The sequence below is a fragment of the Crocodylus siamensis genome, chromosome 3 (assembly GCF_052110815.1).
Source record: "Crocodylus siamensis isolate JL-2025a chromosome 3, ASM5211081v1, whole genome shotgun sequence".
NCBI classification, from domain to species: Eukaryota; Metazoa; Chordata; order Crocodylia; family Crocodylidae; genus Crocodylus; species Crocodylus siamensis.
Window position 1 is genome coordinate 239871685 of NC_143397.1, and position 13774 is coordinate 239885458.

The following is a 13774-nucleotide window of genomic DNA, read 5'->3' on the forward strand; positions in this document are numbered from 1 at the left end:
TCCTCTGGTAGGCCAAGAGGGCTTCCTGGTAGGGGCATGCAAAGCTTTGGTCACTGATTAGATTCAGAGAAGATTCAGCCCGATTCAGCATTGAATCTGAATTGAATTGGGAGATCCATAAAAAGCTCCGAAGCATCCAAATCAATTTGGAAAAGATTAAGAAAAAGATTTAGCAATTCGGTGTTTCAGAAAAGGCAGTCTAGATCCAGACCATGCCATGACAAGAAATGCAAAACCTTCCAACATATCTTCAGTAACCCCACAATTACTATATCCCACAACAAAACCATCACCCTTCCTGAATCTTACACCCGCACCTCCAGAAATGTTATACATCTCATCCAGTGCACCAAATGCCCTGATGGAAAATACTTAAGAGAGACCAAACAACAAGTACACACCAGAATGAATGCACCCCAGACATCTATTAAAGACAACAACACCCAATTACCAGTGGGGGCACATTTCTCACAAGGAAACCACTCTCTCCAATCTCTCCTGATCCTCAAAGGGAATTTACAAAACAGTTTTTATAGACAAGCATACAAACTTCACTTCATAAATCCACTGATATAAAAATTCATGGACTCAATATAGACATTGGATTTATGACATACCTGCCTGACATCCAGCTCTCCAGGTACCTCTCCATTTTTACCTGGCTGCTGCCCCTCCCCCGCTTTCATAGCCTGTCTCTCACGCCCTGATGTCTCAATTCAGATTGTCACTAACTGGTTTTCTTTCCTGCACGCCAGCCTCTGGCTTCTTTACTCTTCCTTCCATCAAGGAAGAGCACATGCACACCAACTGCAGATGCTTCCTCAGCCTGACAAAGGGTTTTGTAACCCAAAAGCTTGCCAAGATATATTTCTCCAACTATTCAGTTGGTCTAATAAAAAATATCATAACTACTCAAAGAATCTTGTCTGCCTGTTCCTTAGACCAACACGGCTACAACCAGAAACCCAGGTAATGCACACAGAACACAAATTTTACTTTCAACAATTTGAGCTGCACTTTCACAGAAATCCCTGCACCTATCTCCTTGACAAAGTTATAGGTATTCTGATGATTCCCCATTATAGTCTATGGCCAAATCACTGAATCACACCGAATCAGTCCCAAACCTTCTGAAACCAATTCAGCTAAATCAATTTGGGACAGTGATCCAAATCACCAAATCAAATCACTGTTCCCCAAATTGGCTGAATTCGAATCTAAATCAAATACTGGCCACTTTGCACAGGCCTACTTCCTGGTCCTTTACCACATTTCCTGCATACAGGAATACACCTTTTCTGTGCTCTGAGGATCACTACTTTGAGGAACAGCCACCCTTCCTGAACTTCTTTCCCCTGCGGTCCCTCTTCCCATAGGGTCTCTCCCACCATTTTCCTAAGCTCATCAAAGTCAGCCTTCCTGAAGTCAAGCAGCTCTGCCCTATTGGCTGACTTCCCTGCCCTATGTTGGATAGTGAATTCTATCGTCTCATGATCACTGTCTCCCAGATCACCCTCAATCTTCACATCTCCCACCAGGTCATCCCCTTTGGCCAAAACAGAATCCAACAAAGCCTTCCCCCAGGTCAGCCCATTCACCTCCTGTACTAAATACAGTTCTTCCACACAGGTCAAAAACCTATGTGCCAAGTCAGATCTGGCCAAGTGCTCTTCTCCTCAGATGTCAGGGTAATTGAGGTCAGCCATGGCAACCATTTCCCCTGAATGTGCAGCTTCTATCAGTTCTCTGGAAAATTCCAGATCATGCTCCTCCTGGCGTGGTGGTCTGTAATGGATGCATACCATCAAGTGCCCTTCTCCTCATCCCCTCCATATCTTGACCCACAGGGTCTCAAGTCACCTTTCTCTCAAATCAGTTTGGGTTTCTGAGGAGGCTCCTTTACATAGAGAGGTACACCTCCTCCCTTCTTCCCTACCCAATCCCTTCCGTGCAGCCCATAGCTCTCTATGCACACAGCCCAGTCATGCATGGTGTCCCACCCGGTCTCCATTATTCTGACCAGATCATGCATCCTATTTACTAGAAGGAGTGCAAGTTCCTCCTGCCTATTCCCCATACTCCTAGCATTTGTATATAGACACTTACGTTCCCCACTGGTAACCCCTGGTCATTTCTGTTTATTAATAATACTGGATTTTCTGTGAAGTGCAGCACATATAGTACACATGTTCACCCTTGTATATGTTTGTATCAGAAAATAAAAGTTATATTTTGGATGATTTTATAACCTGCTTTGTCATCATTTTCCCATGCCATTACATCATCCAAACCAATAATAAGACAGTATTACAGCTCTGGAGTACAGCACTTATAAAACATAGTAATTTGGTAAGGCAGATCAAAAAAAAATCTCAGTGATTTTTGGACACAGACAAAAAACAAACATGAGAAGTGTAATTTCTGTAACACTTTCACCACCCTTCTCACACAGAATAAATCCTCCTCTAGAAAATGGTCTGATGCCATATTTTGATAACACTTTTTAACAAAGCCACTAGATACACAAGCAGTTTTAAATGACTTTATTGGAATATTGTTGATAAAAAACAGCCCTGCCTAATACATGGTTTATCATGCAAGTCCCATGTAGCTGCCAATTTGAACATTAAGAATTGAAAATACTCTAAAGGACCAGTGTGCAAAAATTGGATTAGAATTTAAAGGGGTTGCAATAACCTTAATAATATTCTCTGAACAAATTAACACAAGGCGATAACTATCTTCACTTATTTAATGGGGCAAACTTGAGACCTCTTCAGGATGCTGACTTCATAATCTGGTTGTGATTTTGAGTCATGCCTTATGTATAAATAAAATAGCAAAGTTAAAATATACAGGGAATGGAAGATACTAATAAAATATTCTCAGGGAATCTCTCAAATTATTGCTCTGCAAATTTTAATAAACTCCTTTATCTTCCATTGTGGGAAATATTACCCTTCTTTTCTTTGCTTCTTTTTCATATTTCACTATTGCAAATGCAGAAGAGTTTGTAAAATCTCCCAGTTTCTTTAAAAGCTGTTGTTAAATCTAATGCTCTGGAAACTGAAAGGGAAAGCCACAGCACTTCCTAAAGCAGGCATGATGCACAAAAGCCCTGTGTACAAGCTCCTTTGGCAACTGTGTAGAAATGCCAGTAAAACTCAAGCCTAGCAAATGAAGCTCCCTGCTTATCAACTCCTTCTTAGCTAGGGACAGAAGTTACACACAAACTGCGTTGAGTGATCAGAAACTTGGTTAAACCTATAACAGAACAGAAGTTCAGTGCACATAAACCACTTTCAAAACGGCCAAAGCTGGTCTAAGATAAACTTGGATGGATGTAGTATTAGTCTTAACTGGGTGAGGTTAAATTGGTTTATTGAACTTCTGTCCCAGATCCCCTTTCAGTTCAACTTAGCTCTCAGTCTCCCAGCATCCCAAGATGCTTTGCAGCCCTGGGCTGTGCAGTCTGGTCCAGGAGAGCAGGCCTGGTCCTGCCCCCCTGCTGTAACAGAGCTGAGGCAGTAAACCTCTGGTCCCTAGCCATTGTCTGTGCCTATTAACACAGCAGGATAGGTTGGGGGGCAGAGGAATGGACCTCAAGCACCCTCTAACCCGGGTCTGCACACCACAAGGGGAGGGAAACTACCCCTCCCCTTGTGCTGTCCCCTCCATGGGACTTATCACCCCTGCCCCTGCATAGATCCTCAAGCTCAGCTAGAATCAACTCAACCCCATTCACCAGCTGCCTTTGCCTCTGAGGAGCTGAGGTGGGGGAGAGGAGCATGGTACCCCCATCTGGGGTCTGCACAGCACAGGGGGGAAGCCCAGCCCCTACTGTGGTCTAGAAAGCTGGGCTGGGATTCCTTAGCCCTACTCCCTCACCAGCTGCCCTTGCCTCTGAGGGGCAGAGGAGGGGGGAAGGGAGGGAACACGTCCTGGCACAGGGATCCAGCCATCCCCAGGCTGGAGGGACTGTTCCCCCGCTCCTATGGGGACAAGGCTAAGCCTGTGTGGGGATTTGTTCCCCCCTATACTGAGGGGTGGAAAGGGCAAATCCCCTATCTGCACTGGGGAGCAAGGGAACTTGTCAGAAATGGGGAACCCCCACTGAGGCCAAGAGATCCAGCCAGCCCCAGCCCCAGGCTGGAGGGACTGTCCTGCTCCCCACCCCACCCGCCCCCAGCAGAGACAGCAAGGGCTGGGGGGGTGCTGGGCAGCCAATCAAGGATGAGCCCCACTGGGGTTCATTCCCCTGCCCTCAGAAGTAGCTGGCAGGCTGGGAAGCATGTTTTAGCACCCCATGGCTCCTAGTGTGAGCCACTTCATGGGTCTGGCTGCCTTTCCCATTTCAAAAGTGAACATCAGTTCACTTCATTATTGGTTCAATCTACACTGTTTAGAGAAGCTTGCATAAATTGAATCAATTCAGCCTCTGGCTTTTTGACTGTTTGTACTTAGCCCAAAGGTACATGTATGCATCCTGCTGGCTTAATGGTGGTGGTGGCTGCCTGTATGTCTAGATATATGCTCATAAGTACTCACAGAAGAAACAAACATTTGATAACAGAGTTCCTCAACAAACCTATGGTAACTTCCAGTGGCCACAACTCCAAGCTAGACAAATTCAGACAAGAATAAGTCATGTATTTTAATAGTGTTATTTATCACCTTTGGAGAACAATTTCCAGGAGCTGCAGGAAATTCTCCATCACTGGAAACGTTTCAACGCAGATTGGATGCTTTTGTAAAAGATGGGCTTGTTCAAATAAAAAATATTTTAGAGACTTCCAATGGCTTCAGTTATACAGGACATCAGTCTAGAAGACCACACTGGTCCCTTCTGACCTTATTTAGTATAAAACTCTGAAAAAGAAAGGTTTAATAGACCGCAACATAACTCTGCTTGTAAGTAATAATTAATTGTACCACGTTACCAAACAAAAGGAGAAAGATTTCTTTTTTTTGGTGGAAGCAAAAAGGAGCACCTACTGGGAAAATGTCACTGGACTTTATTTTCTTTGAGAATAAACACGTTTAATAGTTAGCAGTCTTGAACCACTGAACTATATTCTCTTTTGGTGCCTGTGAAAACATCATCTTCCAGCAACTGCAGAACTACTTCCTGTCCAAGATTCCACATATCTAAAAGAGAAAACAAAAGGAGAGAAAATGGCAAATTTAGAAATTACATAAGAACACCATGTAGAAAGATATACACACTAGTGCTTCTGTTCACCAATAGCGACAACAGGTAGCCATCAGATTGATCCCCAGCTGCTGCTTCTCCAAGCCATCTACACCTAGCCATTCAAATGCCCCATGCTAGTGACTGTAATAACTTATAAAGGGCTGAATGCAGATATTCTCCCCTGGTGTTAACTGGTTACACATGCCAGAATTGTTGGCATGTTCAAAATCTATATTATGAAAATAAGCTTCTTACCACTACTTCAACCACTCAGCACTTACATGTTCTACTCATGATCAGTCATGCCTCCCCCCCACCCACCCCTTCCACACCTTCAAAACTCTACATTGGCCCATCTCCTGCCTGTGTTCAAGATGACTTGGCCAACTCAACAGCCACGCAGATCTTTGGAATTTTAACCTACTCTGTGGGCAAAAAATAATTAGAAGGGGTGTGGGGAGGAATTAAGCCTATTCCTATTTAAATGCCATTGTTTATAGATCCCATGGGTACTTCAGCAGAACAGAATCTGATGTTACCATCTCATGCATCCAGCTGCCATCTTGGTAGAAGTCATAAGTTAAGCGGAATAGTCCTGGTGGCTAATGAATAATGGAAAACTTAAGTTGCAACAAGGTGAAATGGCATTGATTCACTTGTGCCTTGTGACCTATTTTGAAACAATCTCCACTGCTCCTATTGGTCTAACCAGCCACAGACTACTTATTTGAAGTCATCTGCCTGTCAATCTACAGTAGCAGAACCAAAGACTGGGAAAAAAAACTTGGTTTGTACCAAACTAAAACAAAACTTTTAGGCAAGCTGATAAAAACATCAAAAATATAATTTGGAGTCAACATAAAAAGTTTGTTCTAAAACAAAAAGTGTGTGGGGGCGTTATTTTTGAGGTATTAAATCCTCCTATTTAACCATTTCCCTTTGAATTTTGGTAACAATTTTTTTGTGACAAATGTCATTTTGAAATGAAAAGTTAAAATGCTTTAAAATATGCTGAAATAAACAGCATGGCATTCCTGAAATGAAACATGCTGTTTAAAAAATAGCAAAGCAAAATGATTAGATTTTAATTTAAAAAAAATCCCCCCCTTTTCCCATCCAAATTCCATTGTCCCCAAACTCCATTTTCAGCCATTATCATTTATCAAGAAAGCTTTATCCAACTCTCATCTACAAAGTATTAGGTTCTTTAAAAAGTTGTAAAATAGAACAGAAAAGACTGATAAAAACCATGGGGAGGTAAGATAATGGGCAGAAAATATGACAGTAAATGAGAGGAGGGAATAAGGGGGAAAAATGTCATTCTCCTCTGTCTACTTACTTCTGAGTCTCCCTCTTTTCCTTGTCTAATATCCTCTGTTTCACTCTGTAACAGGATAAAGATCCTCCTGTGTCTGGCAAAATAACTACTGATTTTCTGAGAAGAAATTACAAAAGTAGCATCATCTAATGACTTATACAGGCCAGGCCTTTGCAGACCATAAACACATGGCAGTTCTGTTCATTCTCAGTAAAGATGTAGGACCTTTAATGATCAACAAATGAATTCCAGCAATGTTTTGGATGAATTCCCTTTTTGAGTTGGCTTTTTGATTCCCTCTATGATCTCCAAGGCACAAGGGCAGAGCATCAAGCCATTAGTCATTTTTAAAGCTAGTTCCCTTTGGCACTGACTGCTCTTCAGACAACTCCCACAAACAAACAAACAGAACCTTTTTCAAGCTTTCTGAAAGTTTTGATAAGATTGAAATTAGTCTCAGACCCATCAGAGTCTAAACTTTGAACCATTATATTTTTTTTCCTACCCCTCGTGCACAGACTTCATGTCCTTGATCTCTAACAGGGCTCCCTACATGTGATCCTGTGGGTGGATTGTCTTCCAAGGTTTTCTTCAATAACTGGATTCTGTCCCAGCTTCTGAGCGGTCAGGGAAGTCTGGCTTCTAAGAGTAATTTATGTCCTTATTGGGAAAGAAATTAGAAGAAACAAACCCAAGCCAAGATCTTCAAAAACGGGAGCTTAAATATCAGGCTCTGACACTTTTATTTAGGCTGATACAAAAATAAATAAGGTTTTTCTAAACCCTGAGTATAAGTCTTTATTAGCATTGATTCTGCTTGGGGCTCAGTCAGTGTCTTTGTAAAGCAGATCATTTAAGATGGCTAGGGATGGAAAAATACTGTGTAGGTTCCTATATTTTTAATATTTGCTGTAGACTGCAATATAATGTAATAGGTGGATGTATTGTTAGATGATCGTGTATCATCAGCCAATTGCAATTGAAGTACTTCATTTTCTGATCTCTAGCCATAACTCTGGCCTCAAGACCCCTGTCTTTTTTATATAACTCTGAAATGCTAGATGTTTTCTGTGATTTTATCACTAGGACTAGCAATCAGGCAACCTGACTACAGTACTATTAGAAGTGTTTTCTAACTAGCTCTGCACACAGTTGTATTCTCCCTGGGATCTTTGAATGTGTTGCAACTATAATGTAGGCAGACCTTATATATGGAGGTTGTAGAGATGAGTTTCCATGTAGTCCCAGTAGGTCCTGATTTTTCTGATCAAAGATTTAGATGACCAACGTTCTGTTGACTGGAATATTTGGATAGAAGATGCCTGATTTACAAGACTCATCTCAGAATGCAGTAGTAGCTGTAAGAGGGAAAAAAATAAAGACTTTTTAAAAGATCCATGCCGGGATTTTCACCTGCACCATAACTAGCCTGCAAGAGGGTGGACAAGGCAGAGGAAGATTACCTTCCTCTGCACAATTGCAGACAGAGAACAGGGACAACATATAGGGGCAGGGACACGGTGGATCTATGGCACTAACTTAGAGTGGGCCTGGTCTGAAAAGGTGGTTATGGATACATTATAAAGGACAGTGCAGACTGCATCCACCCCAGCCAGCCTCTCAGAATCGTGCTATGTGCCTGAAAAGGATTACGAAGAGGACAAAGTATGGCCCCATCTCTGCCTCTACACTAACCTTCAAAAGAGCCTGCTGAAAAATGGAAGAGACAGCCTCATTGCCCTTGTAGGCAAAACACACTGCCCCAAACCCCTTATCTGCTTGGTACATCAGGTAGTTTGGGAGCATCGTGGGGCAAAACCCCTTCCTGTACTCCCCCTAGGCAGTGTGGCCTCCAGCCCAGGTTGGCACAATAAAGACAAGATCTTGCTGAAAATAAGTCAGGGCACCTATATAACCTCCAATTACATTGGAGCAGGCACAATTAATCTAGTTAGCATGCTTCAACAGACTTCATGTCACATCTATTCAGTGTCCCTGGACTGTAAAATGGCAGCAGGAGCACTTTAACTGTGGAACAAGCTTTAGTTAAAGCATCCCCCCACTGCCATTTTGAAGTGCAGGATACTAAATACACATGATGCTACAGGCACTTTAATTAGAGCAGCTCTCAAAGCTGTTCCACCCTGGAGCACATGTGTAGATGCCCTTAAGGTCTTGAAAAAGGAGAGCAGGTACCATAAGTAGGGGTCTACTGAACTTAAAGAGACAACCAGATGATTTCATGGGCAGATCTTGGAGCCGGTCACCATTTTCATAGGCTGAGCATGGTGCTTCCCCCATGCCTCTGATTGGCCAAGGGGCCCTGGCAGTCCTGCCCCTCCCCACAGGTTGCTAGATGCCCCAAAACCACAGCTTAATTACCCTGATTAAGCCTGGGGACACCATTAATCCACATGTTATGAAGCATGGATTAATGACTTCCCAGCCTTAATCAGGGTAATTAAGTCAGGGTTTAGGGCCATCTCCAAGCTGGACTGTGTCACAGGTCGGCTGTGTCAGACAGCTTGAATGCTCCAAGCTGCTGCATCAGGGTCTTCAAAGCAGCATAGCTCATTGCTGTTGTGGGTGCATGCATGCAACAAGCCATACCAGGGCTCCACAGGCCCCAGTGCAGCAGCTTGCAGCCTTCTGGACCATGACTACCATCCAGCTGCTTGCGATGCCTCCCTGGCCCCTGTCCTCTGCTCTCCACCCCCTTCACCCCATACTCTCCTCCCCCCTCGCTCCAAGACTGCAGGGCTTCCTGCCCTTCTCTATTTGCAGCTAAGTTGTTTTTTTGTTTTTGCAGCAAGCCCACTGTTTCTTGCACAGCCCACACGAGTTTGTGGTTTCTGCAAAAATCATGGAATCGCAAATTTGGTAGGTCCCTAAATATAAGGAAACATTTCCTTCCCTGTGAACAGCCTGCTCTTCTTCCTACATAGAACTCCCCAGACCCTCAGCAAAACCATCTGGCACCTCTCCAGCTAATATCTTTTGCCAGTCCTCAGACTGCTCTTTTCTGCCCCACCCATGCATGCCCGGTAGCAAGAATTTGTCACCCAACACATATGTAATAAGTCCCCATTCTCACCGCACCTTCCAGCAAATGTTTTTTATCTGTCCATCTGCAATCTAGCAGATAGATAAAATACAGCCATGCTCAGTGCCATGGGTTCTTCAGGGGGTTTCTGCAAAAAAAAAAAAAGTGATGAGTTATGGTTATTAAAATAAGATGTAGTGCTGCCTTAAAGGAGAGTGCAAACTTGGTTATTTCAGGCACTCAGCCAGGGGCAAGTCAGTAAGTGAAACTACAGAGCATAAGGTCTGCTAAAAAGGATAATCAGTGTCTTTGTGCTTCAAGAACATTTTAACTCAACATGAGCTGTGCCCCAAAAAGCTTTACCCTCTGTTCCGCAGTTAGTGATATCGCTTGGAAGAGAAGGAACCAGCAGCACTCCAGCAGTAGTGAAGGGCTAGTGTAGTGGTTTTCAATCTTTTTAGGCTCAAAGCACTATTAGGCTTGAGGCCCCTCAGAAAATGCCAGCTCTTAATTTTAACTCGTGACATGGAAAAATAATACAGTGATTTTTCTGTTACAAAGAACTCAGAAAGCCACAACAGGCCAGAATTTTTTTAATACTATGGATTCTTATTTGAAATCATTGGCCATGTCCCCATGAGCAGGGGTGAGTAGCTGCCACAGGGAAAAAAAGCAGCAGCACAGATTTGTGCTGCTTTTTGTCCCATCACATGCCCCTGCATGTTAGGTTAGTGCAGAGAAAAATGTCCCAGGTGGGATAAGGGAGGCTCAGGCCAGTACCTGCACTGGCCCCAGCAGCCTTACCTGGGGTTCTGGGAAACTCCTTCCCTCCAGCGGTGGTGATCTGGGCAGGTGGAGCCAGGCCAATAGCCAGAGCATGGCTCTGGCCAGGCAGGCTCTAGTTTCAGGCAGCACATGCTCCTACCACATGTGCCACCCTGTCTTTATCAGGTATGGATTTTTTGAAACCAGGATCTCCCAGTATGTAACAGCCAGAACCAGAGGAATTAATAAGCAATAAATACATGCTTCTTGGAGGCATTTGGTATTTTGCCTAAACAGGTAATATTCATTAATATAAAGCTTGTAAGTTTGTAAACTGCAAATGTAACTTGTCTGTAGTAAGTTTAACCAAAATGATAAAATTAACTGTTCATGGAACTGACTGGGCCCCATAGACAAAGCTGTAGCTGTAAGATTAGGAGACCTAATGGATTTTTGCTCAGGGTTCAGTCTTGATGATAAAACTGGATCTAACTGCTTGGCACACCCAACACATTCCAAGAAAACATATCCCAAGAAAACATATTCAAATGAACCCTAAATGGGGTTGGAACTTAGGTGGAGTAATGTCAATTTCAAACCTAAGGGTGCTGAATCATAATTTGCTTATTGGATAAACCCTAGTCTGGGTAGTAACCTTTTATGATAATTTTAACACCTTTCAATCCCATAAGGTAACAGCTATAGGACAACATTATGAGTGGCTCTGAGGCCAACAGATTAACATAAAACTAGGTATAAAAAGCACGTGCATCAGGTAACCAGCAGGAAGGAGGGAACAGAGTGGTCATTTCTGTTCCACGCCAGGACCCCAGACTCCTGGTGTGAGTGAGGATCAGATGCTGATCAAGGGACCTTCCCCAGTAACCCTTTGACAGCATCAGTCGGGGATGCCTGACTTCACTGGAATCACTTGACGCGTACCTGGCTTTGAGGGACTATCGATAAGTTGCCAACCCATGTCTGTCTATCTGTTGTTTTGAACAGCCCAGTGACTATACCCTCACAGTGCCCAGTTGGCCTGTGACAGAACTGATCTATCTAGCTGTTGTTATCTGTTGTTATTATTTACTATTAGCTCTTTAATACTGCATTATCTGATTATCGCATTTATCTTTCTGTTAACTGTTGTGTGTGTGTACGCTATAATAAATTTGCCTTTCTTTCACTTCCAACTTTGCCTCCTCAATCCGAAACTGAATCAAACAGCCCAGTTGACCTGTGATAAAATTGATACACTCACAATGCCCAGCTGGCCTGTGACACCAGTATCAAAAAATCCACCTGGCTCTAAATTAGCAGCATGGCAAATGCCTGTAAGTGCAGTGCATGCAGTGTGTGATGCTGCAGATATATCTATGGCACCACAAACCAGTTAAAACACACAGGCATGGTTGTCTGGGCACACCATTGGGTTTATTTTATGAATCACTTTTGCATAAACCTAACAGTGCCAACATTCAGTGACACACAACACCAACCCCGAAAGGATCTCAACTCATCCCAAGGTATCATGGCATCCTGCTTGAAAATTATTGGGCTAGAGGGACAAGAACAAGGGTTTCCAGACTGAAATGATGTGCCAACTACATCTACTTAAAAACTCCCCTTCTGTAAAGAGTACTTGGACTAAAGAATTAGAGCACATGTTGGGGCAGCGTGGTCTAATAGTGCACAGTAAACATGGATAAGCCATTACAATCCAGATCCTGCTCCTGTTCAAGTCAAAGGCAAACTTCAATTTAATCGGAGAAGGATCAAGATCCTTACTCTGTATTGTAGCAGCAGATAGGACATGCTGGCACCTTAGAGATTAACTGGTTCGGAAAGCCATGAGCTTTCATAGGCAAAAACCTACTTTATCAGATGCTGTATACACTCTATAATGTGTAAAAACCCCATTCCTAAATTGTAGCCAATGGATAGAGTTTCCAAAAATAATTATGGCCCATTGACAAAAGGGATTTAATGGATTAGGGCCTAATTGCCAAAGGTATTTAAGCACTAACTCAGTGTTTAAGCCTTTAATGACTTCTTAAAAGTTGGCCCTAAACTACTGTGCAATTTAGGTGCTGTTGACAACTTTACCTGTGGGCACTGTTGAAAGCTGTACCTGATAAGACTCAATATTTGCAAAACACAAGGCCCTCTGGAAACTACCCAAACATAACTAATATGAAGTCATATATGTAAGATTAGTACTATCAAGAAACTAAGCAATCTTCCTACTCTGGCAGTCCCCCATCCTTACTTCTCCACATTTTCAAATGCAAGATGACCTGCCCTAAAAGTCATTCAATTTAGCTCATTATTGTCATCATCATTAATATTATTATTAAACATCTGAATATTACCATTACTACTAATAATAATAATCATGTCTCTGTAAAGGGACAGAAGGATAATAATTGCAGTTAATATAAAAATAAGCACCTGAAATTACCATTGTACCTAAAACCTCTTCAACAGGAATATTCTGAGTTCAGACTGACGATTCAGAAATTTGGAAGAATTGCTTTGAGGAAGCCTATAGATTTGTGGAAGTGCCAGTGAGCTTTGACATATACTTGAAACATGTCCACACATCCTCAAAGCACCTGGACAGAAACAAACATATGGTTCCAAAATCTCCCTGCGACCTCATTATCCAAGGGTCATTGGCACAGGAGTCTCTAACAGCTTCTGTCTACCTAAGGAAGTTTTAACCCCTGATTACACACATGCTATGCTGTGCACTCACAATTCTTCTCCAATGTTTAATCAAAAGCAGTGAAGGCAGGCACTCAGCTCTTAAAAATGAAATGTAAATATTAATGTAATGCAAATTAAAATTGCAGACCTATATCTACAGCATTGGCAGCCACAGGGCAAAACTTGCCCATATCACCCTTTGACCATTAGGTCAGTGGGACCCCTGACTTGGAGGGGAAACCTCTGGGGTGACTGAGCAGTTCATTCTTCATGGCTATTTAATCTTTGGCCTTAAATCTCCCAAAGCCATTAATTACTGAGCTAGGAGAGGAAAGAGGGTACTGATGACAGGAGGCTGCAAAACATACCGTTACCAGTGAGTAATGGAACAGTTGTGCTTCTGTAGTTCCTCCAAAGTCCACAAGGTAATTGTTCATCCTGGGGACCTGATAAGTAAAAAATGAGAAAGAAAGAGAGCAATCCCCATCTTCACATTATTTTAAATGAAAACAGCTCCCAGAATTCAGGGAAATTAGAACAAAATCCAAAAGAGCTGGATCAACATGCTGCAGAGGCTGTAAGGAAAAGGTCATAGTAGAAGAGCAGAACTGAAGCCGAGGAATTCACTGAACAGGAGAAAAAGCCACGGACTGCCACGGGGCAACTCTAGTCTGGGACAACTTATCCAGCAGCAGTTTTAGTGGCACTTGTGTGGCACTTCTCCTGCTGGGGACTTTAAAACCTA

At 42.8% G+C, this 13774-nt stretch overlaps 1 long non-coding RNA gene across 1 annotated transcript; it reads right to left on the reverse strand.

The window, feature by feature from the left end:
* Positions 1 to 4771: 4771 nt before the first annotated feature.
* Positions 4772 to 13470, reverse strand: LOC149869595 (uncharacterized). Its single transcript, XR_016441117.1, has 4 exons — positions 13398 to 13470; positions 9612 to 9703; positions 7717 to 7870; positions 4772 to 5148 (listed from the first exon to the last, which is right to left on the reverse strand). It is a non-coding gene; the product is annotated as an uncharacterized LOC149869595 (long non-coding RNA).
* Between the last annotated feature and the right edge of the window lie 304 nt (positions 13471 to 13774).